We start from the raw sequence: 13,932 nt of genomic DNA, 5'->3' as shown, positions 1-13,932 counted from the left end.
TTTCCGGAGTGTTACAAGGATAATGCTAATGAATATCCCTCGGTGGGATGATGTTGATCCATTAATAGGATAATGATAACGATCCATCGATAGGATAACGATAATGAATATCCATTGGTGGGATCATATTGATCTATAGGTTGGATACTGATAATGATCCATTGATAGGATAATGATGATGATCCATTGATATTATAATGATAATGAAGATGATAAAGATTCATTCGTAGTATGATGCTGATAACGATATGTCGGTAAGAGTATCCCGATAATAATTAATTTCTGAGCTTCCTAATTTTAAATGATTTAGAATAATTATCTTTATAAAACTCAAATATCTTTTTGAGGTTACTTTAAGTAATTTTAGCAGAATTTAATAGCATTTTATAATTATATATGTAATTAGCATATTTTATAAGCATTTCGAAAATAATCTCAAAAAGATATTAATTTTAGTAAATAGTTTATTAAATTAATTTAAATTATGATTATATATTTGAATCTTTAGTTTACAATTAAGTTGACTATTTAGTTCATTAAGATTAAGAAACACATTAATTAATCTATACTAATTCATCTTATGTAGTTATTGGTCAAATACTTTAAACCCTTTTAAAGACCAAAAATTGAGCTTGTTTCCAGCAACCAAACTTTCAGCAAAACCGGCCCAATTTAATTCCAAAGAAACCCCAATATTAGCCGAACCCCATAACACATTCCAAATAACCCAGCAGCAATGCAATACAGTACAATAAACCGACCCCGTGCATTCTTCCTCTTTTTCCTCGCGCAGTTTAGCGAAAAAACGCGAAACCCAAAAACTCATCCAACCTAGCGAACTAAAATCGCGACCTGAGCCCACTCTCGCCGTCGTCCTCTTCTCTCCGTATGAAGACCATTTTGAAAAATCATCCTTTATCATTCAGGTGGAGCAATCTTTACGCCTTGCTAGTCCTTGCCTTGCCTAGAGTCAACGGTTGTACTCTTCGTCCCTTTGAGAAATTGTACAAATGTGTACAAGAGTAGAGCTAGAATCCTTATCCAAGAGGGAATTCGAATTTCAAATTCACCCCTTTGCTTACCTGATTTCCACCCATTCGGCCCCGTCTCCTCATCTATATAAACACCCTCTTCCTCAGAAAGTTAAGGGTTGGGAAAAAACAGATATTTTTTTAGTTGGGAAGTAGAGTTTGAGAAATATATCCTTAGGCAAGAACTTATTGAGAAAAAGAATCACTAAACTACAACATCCATATAAGAAATAAATCTTAATATATACTTTCCTTCTCTATTTGTGAGTCGATGGGAAGTTTCCGGATTTTTGAAGTCTGAAGTTGTGTTTTGAAGTCATTGATCCTCTGCTCGTCTTGTCCATTTTTCTGCACCGGAAAAGGTAACACTTCTTCCTTTGTGACATTCTCCTTGTCTCTTCCTCTATCTCGATGCGCTGTTATAAGGATCCTTATTCCGTGGTTGTTTGTTATTAACTACCATTGGACTAATGATCTTTTTAACATAACACAAATATTCTTAGTCTTTTCCATCATTTAGTTGCAATATCGAGTTAAAGCTTCGTGGATTGTATGTTGTATTGGCTAAAGTTAGTAGCCATCTAGTTTTGATTTAATGATTCCGTGCTTGTTTTTCACTTGTGTTTCTTCTTGTTTCAAAGCTTCATGTATAATCATTTAAACTAGTTTTTCCTCTTCATTTGGTATCTTCAATATGTGAATATGTTTAACAGTGTTTGTAATCTCTTTGTACCTCTTAGTAACAAATATCGTTTCCTTTGTCTTAACTCTCGATTACATGCTCGTTATCGTTCTCTGTCTTCTCGCGATGTAATGACAAGCTGGTAATAGTCTCGATAATTATGTATTGAAGATTTGATCTTGTTTGTTAGATGAAACATGTTTCTTCTTCTCATTCCTCCTTCTAGTCAAGTTTTAAGTGTCAAAGTCCCTCTCTCATTCATGCCTAAAATTTCATAAAAAAACAATAGAATATTTTACCAATTTTATCCACTGCTTTGCTTATGTTCAACAAGCTTAAGTTTATCCTATACATGAATTTATTACTTCGTTTGCTAAGTCTCATATTGCATTTTAATGTCATCAACTATAATGTTCTGCTCCATTTTTAGATTAACAATGACTTCCTTGTCATTATTTGTCTAAGTAAATAGGCCTAAGTCCCTTCCATTTAGTCACCGATAGCCTTGATGTCTTAGTTGTCACTACTATTTGGTGTCATACTAATCATGTGGGGATTAGTTTAATGTTAAGTGAAAGCTCACTAAGTATTGTATGCATTTCTTTGTCATCTGCAGTAACATGCGAAGTTAACTAATCATTAGCATGCATACTTTGCCCTTATTTCATTTTTATGTCTTAGTTGTATTATATAGATTTAAGGTGCGCTTTATTTCTAATTTCTATCTTTATTTCGTTCTTTCTATGTATAAATCGGCTTCCCTCGAGTCTTTGAAGACTCTTTTTCCTTGCATTCCATTGATTGGGCCACAAAGGCCCAATTTCCTCTCTTTATCGAGTCGGCAGGTTCAAGAAGTTAAAATACAGATTTTCGGAGGTTAAACAAAGCTGGATGCGAATTTTTAAGCTCTAAAATGCCCAAAAAAGTGGCTGTATGCACTAATATATTTGGTGTATACAGTGGTGTACTGTAGGAAATACAACATATAGGTACAAAATATGACGAAGCAGGTTGAAAGATACAGAAACGTGATTTGTCAGGAGTCCAAAAACAAGTCATATAAATGATGTGTATATCAGTTATATAGTTGGTGTGTATCTTGTCATTTGAAAGTGCAAAGAAGCCCCAAAAGTTTAAAGGGAAACTTACATAAATATACTATAATAAAAAAATATTTACCATTTATAGCAATAATATTTTTACCTCACTTGATCACTTTTAATTCATTTATAATACAAGTTTAATACATATTACAAAGAACAATTTATTATTCACATATAATACAAATTTTAATAATGAATAATATATTTATCACACATTTTAATACACTTATAATACAATGTGACAATTTTTTTACCAAACAAACATAATATATTTCAAAAAACAATTATAATTTATATATATTGCATACATAACTCACTTTTAATACATATTACAAATTTAACAAAGCATTGCTATAAATGGTAATAAACAAAAAGTATCGCTAAAATCAGTAATTATTTTTTGAAATGTATTAATTTATGTAATTTTTCCAAGTTTAAAAGGATGGCCCAACAGCAGAATTTTGAGTAAACAGGACAAACTCATGTTTTGGGTATTTTTAGTATTATGACAGGTTCATGGATTTGGGCTAAAGGCCCAAATTTAATACTTCCTCCCCTTTCCTCTTATTTATTTGTTATTGTGTTAACTAACATTATATTAATCTTTAGTTTTGGCTTAGTTGACTCCCAAAGATAGTCATTTCTCATTTTAAATTTAAAATCAAACACTTATATTTAATTCTTAATTTTATTTTCACTATTCGTCTTGTTAACATTTAAAATTATTTTCCTTAGAAGATCCCCCGTTAGTTTGTTTCCATTTGAAATAATTAATTAGAAAACTAATAGGAATAAGTAAATAAATAAAAAATGAATTTTCTTTACTTAGTTAAAATTTAGAAAAATTATTTGCAAAAAGTCATTTTAGTCAAATCACCGGTCAATCGAAAGTTAGCCGACATTCTGAGGGTCTAACACCTTCTTGAAACGTACATTGAATTTCAAACCTATTTTTCAAATTGATTTTCTCTGTTAAGTCCTTTTGAAAACCTGAAGTGTTTTTTTTCTTGATTTTTAATTACTAAAAAATTAAGTGTCGACTCTGTTTATTTGGAAATTTGATTTCTCTTTAATCATAAGTTTAATCGATTTTTCGACAACCTGGTCATTTTTCTTTTCTTTTATTTTTCAAAGTAAAATAGAAATGACGACTTTGCTGGAAAATTAATCAAGTTCTAACAAAAAAGATTTGACTATCTGACTAATTGCTATTATTGAATTCTTTATCTATGATTATTGTGTATAAATTTTATAACTATCATTGCAATGCATCTACCAATATGTATGTATAGTATATTAAATAACGGTTTGCGGAACCACATCCCGATTTTTTTATGCTCAACCATTTTTTGAAATTATCGACAATTTATTGGTTTGTCATCCGTCCAATGGTTGTTGTAAGTTCTAGCCTAAGTTGTCCACTTGGATTCTTGATCTTTTCAAAAGCCACTCTTAGTCAACTAGCGTAGAGCAGAACCAAATCTCGAATTTAAAAGCATTTTGAAATACGATGACCCAACAACCAAGGCGTGTTAGGCCCATGAGAAGCACACCTTGTGTGTACTTAGTCCATTTGCCAATAAATAGACAATAATGCGTACGTGTTAATTGAAGAATGTATATGTATTTTAAAACTAATTTATTGTTTATGGGGGTGGGGGTATCTAACCTTTGTTTGTTATTCTTGTAGGATGAATCCAGCACACGAGTCTCTGAAAACTCGAATGGTGACCGTACATGATCCTTACCTCAAAGTGTAGTGGACATTCATGAATTATACAGACAAAATAAAATTTCATATGCTCATAAGCTACCTCCCGTCACTATTGGAAATGAAGGCTTGGCCCGGTTTAATTAGAACCAAGGTAAAGTCTTAGGATAGTGAAAATATGGTATTTCGGTTCAGGGAAGTTGAAATGACACAAACTATTGAAGAAGTCTTCACAAGCTATGAGAGTATCGACATGTGCAACAAGAGGAAGCGACAACCAGATACAAATTTTCTAAACTCCAAAATATGGATTTCTTCGAAATCAAAGAAAAATTGTCACTCGTCAAAGTTGAGTGGATGGACAAGCTTCTCAGACCAAACATTCCATTTATAAAGCTCTATTATCGATTTGGACGTGCAAGAGCTTACGAGAAATTTAAAGAAAAGTTCATCTTAAAAGAAAAAGGGAAGGAGCACGCCCTCTCGCCTTTGCGATATGCTTACTTGGAACAATGTTGTTTCCTCAAAGACCTAACTACACTATTCATCCAATTATAGTAATGATCACTCATGTCATCTTCAACAAAGTGAACTACAAGTCATCAACTAAGTACTACACTTTTGCGCCTATGATCTTGGCCGACATTTACAAGGCTCTAGATAAGTGATAATATGAGTCCAAAAATATATATTTTAATCATTATTTGCCTCACATTTATTATTTATATTTATCCTTTTTGAGCATGAAATTTATGAATTGTGCTAAATAGTGTATTTTATTTGTAGGAATAAATTACCATAAAGTGGAAGAAGTTTTGAGCTAAAATTAATTAAATATAAAAGATTGGAGAAGGAAATCAAGTAGACAACTTAATGGATTAAATTCAACATTATAATTTATAAATGTATTAAGTGTAGCTGCAGAAAACAACTAAAATCCAAGAATCCTTACAGCCACGTGGCAGCAGTTGAATGCAACAGAAGTGGCATATTTTTGAGGTGGCGACCCAACGTAGCGTTTGGAAGTGGAATTTCGTTTGGTTTCGAATTCCCAATTTGTTTTGGATTTAGTTTTTTTATTTAGGGTTTTCTACATCTATAAATAGTTCATAGAAATAATTTTTGAGAGGTATCAATCTAGAGAGGAGGTACTTTGGAAGAGAAAGTCGTCAATACTTTTAGGGTTCTTTTCTACTTCTTGTTTTCTTAGAGATTAGTAGCTAAAGTCCTTGTTTTGGGGTTGTAGCTACGGATTGAATGTTGATAATTAATGGTGTTTTGAATTAATTTTTGGTTGTTATTATAAGTTACTCCTATATTCTTGTTTCAGTATTTCGTGCTTGACCACCATGAGATAAATCTATTGTCTAATCTTAAAATCGAGAGAAGAGAGGTTAGATAGACCAGAGAATATAGAGAGCTCGATTGACCCATTAGATTTAGGTGATTTGTGTTTAGGAGTGACGCCCGGATGAACAACTTTCTTGATTATGAAATAGGATTAAATATAAATGTTCGCCAACTAGTTCACTTATCCCCGCTCAACGATGTTGTTAGGTATCTAATTGGAGTTGGCGACAAGAGGTGTTACCCCACTCATACAAGTAACCCTATAAACCAGTAACTTGACAACTAAAATTAGTTCTACGCCAAATATATGATACATGAAATCCAATATATGCTGCAGCCCTGGGATTTTTCAACCATTGTAAGTAAATTTATTATTTTATTCTTGCAATCTTTTGACACTCTTAAATAAATAATTAGACTAGTATAATTTAGTAAAAATAATAAATTGGCAAGTCCTTTGAAATTGATAATCTGGTTCTTTTTAAGAGTCACTATATTACTTACGCGACTACGTACACTTGCGTGTACAATTTGGAGCAACAAGTGTCAAAGCGGAGAACGTTTCTTTTAGGGATGCAACCTGATACTTCAATGGTGGATGATGCACATCTGATCAACACTAATAATACGAAAGAACCAGATCACCTAAACGGTCAGACGAACTTGAAGGTCACAATTGGTGGATGTACCATAATTATTGCAACAAAACCGGAGGGGAAAGTTTTCTGGTATCTGAGACTTCAAGGGTTAAGAGAAGAGAATTTGCAGTGGCGATACAAAGCCTAGTGGTGACAAAGCAAATGGTGATTCGAGTGGAAAAGATCCCTTACTTGATATTTGCTGGATTAAGAGGGACTATACCATATGCTTCCGGTCGAGTCCTTAGGCAACTAGGGGTAAATAAGAGATTTTCAAATCGCGGACATGAGAAAATTTGCAACCGATCATGAAAATGGACGAATCGCTTTTGCTGAAGACATACGTGGAATACGGAGGACTCGAAGGGTACTGGGTGAGCCGGTACCAAACAAGTTTCATCCAGAATGTTCTAGGAATTACAATGAATGGTTGAAGAAGATCCTCGCTGGAACTATTGAGTCTGGTTCGATCGTTACTCACATTATTGCAGCTGTTGGATCCAAACATCAAGTTAAACTTCATTTACTCCAAGAGAAGTTTGATAATAATGAGTTGGAGCATCAACGCCGGCATGCAGATGACGCCGAAGTAATTTGCGAAGATCCAGGCAATGCATGTCATAATTGGATGATATCATGGAAATAACACATTCAGTCGGTAGAGAGGTTTAGACATCAAGAAGGGCTTGGCTGGCGAGAGATTACCTATGGGCGAACATATATGCTATGTGGGAAGGGGTCAACATCGCCAAGAGGACCAGACTTGGCGAAGGATCAGGGAAAGCTTGAAGTTTATTATTTGTATCCTTTTTTTTCCTTATTTTGTATCATATTTGAAATTATTCATAAAATTTGTACCAAGTGTTTTGGAGGATAATGAAATCTTGTCAAATGGCGTAATACATCCTTCAGATCGATAGTCCTACCCTTGACATAAAATGGACACATATTTGTATAGGATATGCAATTATTGCTTGTATGTTGTGTAATGTATATAATTTATTTTGTCTTCAATCAACATAGTGCTTATGTGTTTAATTGATTCTTTGTGTGATATATTGCATTATTTATTATGAACACGAATTAACACTTTTACCTTTTGAGTTTTTGATTTATGTAACAGTCTGGAAGTAAGTGTTCGTCCGAAATTGCATAAGACAAGAGGATGCACGAAATTCGGGTCTTTGTATTTAACAAGACATTAATCTCAAGTCAAAAAGACAAATCAGGGGAATCCTTGACTATGAAGTTACATTTCTTTAGTTTAGTTGTTTTTTTATTATTATGGCATTGCTTTCACACATTTCTTATATTTTTGTACGAAAATCATCCAAGATAATAGTCGCGGATGGTCATAACAATGCATAGTTTTTATGAATAATTGGGAGAAGACGCAGTTTCAAGAGACGTTCGGAAAAGAATACAACAACAAGTAAATACCGCCAAAAAATGATAGACCACATTCAACAAACAGTATAAAGGTCGACAGTTAAGAGGATACAAAGAATTCCTCCGAGTTTGTCTAAATTTTAAAATTATTTTATGTCATATCGAACGAACTACATGAACCTGATTCTCATTTTGGTGAGATACATAAGCGACCTTTCTAGGGTCGGTATTTATTCTTTCAAATTTTATTTTATTTTATTTTTAAAAAAAGTAAAATAGTTTGCGCATATTTGAATTAATTATGTGAACCTGATTCTCATTTTGATGAGATACATAGACAACCCTTCATGGGTTCGGTATTCATTCTTCTAAACTCAAAAGAAAAGATTCAAATAGTTTGTTCATGTTTTCAAAGTCATACCTGCCCGAACTACACGTACTTGATTTTCATTTTAATGAGATACGTAGGCAATCCTTCTTGGATTTGGTATCCATTTTCTCAAAAGTAAAATAATATTGTGTGCATATTTTCAAAATCTTATATGCATGAACTATACTCACTTGATTCTCATCTCGATGAGATATGTAGGGAACCCTCCTGGGGTTCGTTATTCATTCTTTCAAAAATAAAAATAAAATAAAAATTGTGTATATATCATAATAGTCATGTCTTTGACTTAGTTTGGACCAATGGAGTTAGGATCATGTAAAAATAATCAATATGATAGAAAAGATTGAATTTTCGGTAAAACATAGATTTTTTTGGTACCTCTCATTTGTATTTTTGTGATGCTTGAAAGTTATCTTGCAGACATTCAAGATAAGAATAAAACAAACTGCATGGTTTTATGTGCATGGTGCAGAGAGCTTTTACATCAAAATTCAATTGCATTGCACTATTGATCTAGAACTTGGCCTGAATGTTTTTTAGGCGATATCCTGAATAATTTTGGCTCGGGAAAGGATTGTAGGCCTTTTTTGACCCGATTGTGCCTTTCAACCTACCGAATGATATTGATCCCTAATTTTCCCACTTTTAAGCCTAAAGCCTTTTCTTTGGACATCTACATTTTAGCCATTACCCTTTTGAGTGCTTACATGCACTAGCCCTCTCTTGGACTAACCTATTTTAGTGCACAAAGATTGTGCAAATTAAAAGAGAAAATTCATTTTTTAGTTGCCAAAGACAAAGTATGAAGTCTTCCAGAGTCAAGGAAACAAAAACGACTTCTACATAATGAACAAAAAGAGAAAGAGAAAGTTTGAAAGATATAAGGAAAGACAATAACACCCTTACAAGGTCAATGAAAGGTGGGAAGGAAAATACTCCAAAAAAAGAGGAAAAAAATTTATAAAAAAGGGGTGAAATAAAAGAAAGCTCCAAGAAATAAGAAATCAGAAGAAGTCGAAACAAAGGGGTGAAAAAAGAAAAAACTCCAAGAAAAGATAACTCGAAATAAGTCAAGAAGAAGAGGATAATGAAGAGGATCAGATGCCAAAGGTTTATCAATCATCAAAAGCACAAATTCATTGTGGAACTTAAGAAGGAATTAAGTCACTCTTGTCCCAAATATATATCCTGCTCGTCCCTAAGCCTACGTTACAAGCCAATGGCAAGCCCTACATGATCTCATTCCAAATGTTCTCTCATTAGTGGAGATTAACATAAGGGTCAAGTATATGGTATCACAGTTGCATGAATTAAACATTTTTGTGAGTGTGAGTGCACTCTGAAAAATGTCCTCAAATCAAACGCTTTGAATATTTATGAAATTAGAATTGTCCTTGTTGATAGGGCACGTGAAACATAAGAATTGGTACAATTCAAAACCTTTGTTTGAAGCAAGATGAACTAATCTTTGTTGATTTTAAGTATGTTTGAGGTACCACTTGAAGATGGAGGAATTACCTAGAATTCAATTTTAGTTGAAAAAAGAGAGAATAAGAGATTTCCCTGCAATCCTGACTGTTGGTACCAATTCTAGTCAAGATTTTACTATTTCATCTTATTCTTTATTTAAAAAACAAAAAAAAGTGAGAAAGAACCCATTCTTTAATATTTTCCAAACCTTGTTTTAAAGTCTTTCCATTATAAAAAAGAAGAAGAAGAAGAAGAAGAAGAAGAAATTGTCTTATTGAGTTGTTCATTGTAAAAAATGTCATTAGGTTAATCTTGTATGTGTGAGAGTCATATTTTACTTCATTGGGTTGTCCGTCCCAAAAATGTGATACATATTGTCTTTAGGCTTTGAATATAACAAGGAATATTATTTTTATATTTCATCGTTCATATTGTGCATTTTCTACTGATAATCGCTCAGATTCTTTGTAGTATTAATCATCTTACAGGATTGGAACTACATTTGACCTGATTCCTGGTTCAACAGGATATGTAGGTGCCACTACGGCTCGATCATATACCCAGTGTGATTTTCATTTATCCTTGAAATAGAAACTGGGACATAAATTTTTGAGAGCATCTAAAAAATTCACAATAAAAGTGCTACCTCCATCAAGTCAAGATTGTAGGTCATTTTGAGATTTGCCAACAGTTATAACTGGGGCGGAATTTTTGAGGAAAACCTCAAAAATTTCAACAAGTATTGTGAGAAGCTTGATATTCAATTTCAAACGATCCATCATCTCTTAAAGTTGAAAATCAACTTGCAAATCTCTAGCATTTTCATGGCGATCCAGCAGCTCCTCGTACAAATCCCAATAAAACATGAGTTTCAAAGAACAGAAAACGTGTGTCAAAGTGAAAGCCTATTTGTACATATTCTCTTGTGAATCTTTCCTTAAAGTTTCTTAATCATGTTGCTAGCTAAAGCGACATTGTGTCTTTAAACTATTCCTTTTGGAATACAGGGGCACATAAAAGCATAGAAATGATGACATTTTCAAGATACAGGAGCAATTCACCTCATTTTAGTTGGACAATCACCGAGTCATCCACCTCGTTACAGTGGAAAATCATCGAGCCATCCACCTCATTATAGTAGACAATCATCAAGCCACCTCATTACAGTTGGAAAATCACCAAGCCATCCACCTTGTTACAGTGAAAAATTATTAGGCCATCCATCATTTGTACTTTTCATAGTATTTTTAATTGCCAAAAATTCAATAAATTTTTCATTTCCCGAGAGGGTCATTGAATTTTTCATTTGCTGAGAAGGTCTTAAATTTAAGTTGCATTTATTTGGAGGTGAAGGATGTGCACCATATCTATTGAACTTTCAAGTCGGTGAAAACTTACGTCGAAAGATATTCATATTTAAGTCGCATCTATTTGGAGGTGAAGGATGTGCACCATATATTTTTAATGTTCAAGGCGGTGGAAACTTGCGTTGAAAGATATTTGCATGTAAGTCGCATCTATTTAGAGGTGAAGGATATGCACCATATATTTTTAACGTTCAAGTCAGTCGAAACTGTGTTGAAAGATATTTGCATTTAAGTCACATTTATTCAGAGGTGAAGGACGTGCACCATATCTTTTTAACTCAAGTCGGTGGAAACGTGCATTGAAAGATATTTCCATTTAAGTCGCATCTATTCGGTGGTAAAGAATATGCACCATGTCTTTTTAACGTTCAAGTCGGTGGAAGGTTGCGTTAAAAGATATTTGCATTTAATTCGCATCTATTCGGGGGTGAAGGATTTACACCATATCTATTCAACGTTCAAGTTGGTGGAAACTTGCGTTGAAAGATATTTGCATTTAAGTCGCATCTATTTGAAGATGAAGGATGTGCACCATATCTTTTTAACGTTCAAGTCGGTGGAAACTTGCGTTGAAAGATATTTGCATTTAAGTCACATCTATTCAAAGGTGAAGAATTTGCATTCTATCTATTCAATGTTCAAGTCGGTGGAAACTTGCGTTGAAAGATATTTGCATTTAAGTCGCATCTATTTGGAGGTGAATGATGTGCACCTTATCTATTCCATGTTCAAGTTGGAGGAGACTTGTGTGAAAGAAGTTTTATTCGTCCTATCGATGGACCTACATTCAAAATCCTACCAATGGATTATCATCTTCCCCATTCGTCCCACAGATGGACATTCATTCAAAATCCTACCGATGAATCATCATATTTTTCATTCGTCCTACAGATGGACATACATTCAAAATCCTACCGATGGATCATCATCTCTTTCATTCGTCCTACCGATGTACATGCATTTAGGATCCTGTCGATGGATCATATTTTTTCATTTGTCCTACCGATGGACATACATTCAAAATCCTATCGATGGATCATCTTTTTTTCATTTGTCCTACCGATGGACATACATTCAAAAGCCTACCAATAGATCATATTTTTTTTATTCATCCGATCGATGGACATACATTCATATCCTACCAATGGATCATTTTCGTTTGTCCTACCTATGGACATGCATTTATATCATACCAATGGGTCATCCTGATTCATCCGACCGACGAACATACATTCATATCCTATTAGTGGATAATTTTCATTCGTCCTACCGATGTACATGAATTTATAACCTTTTAATGGATCATTTTATTCGTCCTATCGATGGACATACATTCAAATCCTTCTGATGGATCATCTTCATTCATCCTACAAATGGACATATATTTATATCTTCCTTATGGATCATCTCCATTGATCGTATTTTAAGAGATGCTACCTTTTTTCTTTTAGTTTTTTCTATACTAATGAGTTTTATCTTTGTTTTTTCAAGAACATCCTAGAGAATGCATTTTCAGTGGATCCACATGTGCGGACTACTTCAACAAGGACGCAACACAACGTGAAACATTTTAGATGCAAGTCCGGGATCGAGTTCCACCACATTCCAACCATACTTTTATATAAATGTCATGTGTTAAGCCAAAATCGGGCTTGTCAATTTTTCTTGTCCTTGATTTTTTTCACCAATCATATCCAATAAAGGGACAACTGTTGACACCCATTTTGGCCTAACATTTTCAAAATTCGTAACTTTTGAGTTTAATTTATTTAATAGTTCAAAATGAATTTTTTTATAATCTAAAATAAGTTTGTCGATAATTATATTTATTTATAAAAATTTAGAATTTCTTATTAGTAAATTTTTAAAATTGCATTTTACATGTCATTAGTTACGTTCATTATATTATTTTAATATTCATTTTATTTGTTAAATTTGTTGATATTTTGCACATCATAGAATTTCATTCAAATACGAATAAAATTTGCGTATTCCGTCGATCGATAATTTTGGAACACATTTTTAAACCCACAAAATTTGAGCCCATTACATAATTATTTTTTCCATTTAAGTTTTACTAGGTAAAGAAATAAGGTGGCGGTGGATAATTTTTTTTTTTATATGAGAAGATACAATTTCCTAATGAAAAACCCTAATTTTTTCAAATGAGGTTTTGGTTGGAGAAGGCAGGTGGGGAGGAAGGAGGGTGGTGGCTGAGGGAGGAAAACGGAGAGGAAAAATTAGGGTTTTTGATTAGGAAATTGTTTCTTCTTATTTAAAATATAATAAAAATTATCCATCACCACCTTATTTCTTGACCTAGTAAAATTTAAATAGAAAAAATAATTATGTAATGGGCTCAAATTTTGTGGGTTGAAATTGTAGCCCAAAATTATCGATCATTTGTACACGCAATTTTTTTTTGTATTTGAATGAATTTCTACAATGTGCAAAATATCAACATGAACATCAACAAATGTAACAAATAAAATGAATATTAAAGTAATATAATTAATGTAACTAATGACATGTCAAAATGCAATTTAAAAATTTACTAATAGAAAATTCTAATTTTGATATAAAGATAGTTATCGATAAACTCATTTAAAATTATAAAAAAAATCATTTTCAACTACTTAATAAATAAACTTAAAAGTTACGAATTTTGAAAATGTTAGGCCAAAATTGGGTGTCAATATATGGTCAAGATTATTAGAAAAAATTAATCAATCAAATAAGTAAAAACACCATTGTTTGCGATGATGTTCAAGGTTAAGAAGGATAAAAAGAAAATTGTTTG

At 32.8% G+C, this 13,932-nt stretch overlaps 1 long non-coding RNA gene across 1 annotated transcript; it reads left to right on the top strand.

Moving 5' to 3' along the window:
- Nucleotides 1-682: 682 nt before the first annotated feature.
- LOC114074793 lies at nucleotides 683-5,814 on the top strand. Its single transcript, XR_003575077.1, has 2 exons — nucleotides 683-1,393; nucleotides 4,507-5,814. It is a non-coding gene; the product is annotated as an uncharacterized LOC114074793 (long non-coding RNA).
- The last annotated feature ends 8,118 nt before the right edge of the window (nucleotides 5,815-13,932 follow it).

The sequence above is a fragment of the Solanum pennellii genome, chromosome 11 (assembly GCF_001406875.1).
Source record: "Solanum pennellii chromosome 11, SPENNV200".
Classification (NCBI taxonomy): domain Eukaryota; kingdom Viridiplantae; phylum Streptophyta; class Magnoliopsida; order Solanales; family Solanaceae; genus Solanum; species Solanum pennellii.
Note: the sequence above shows the minus strand (reverse complement) of the source record. Positions and strands in the feature narration are given on the sequence as shown.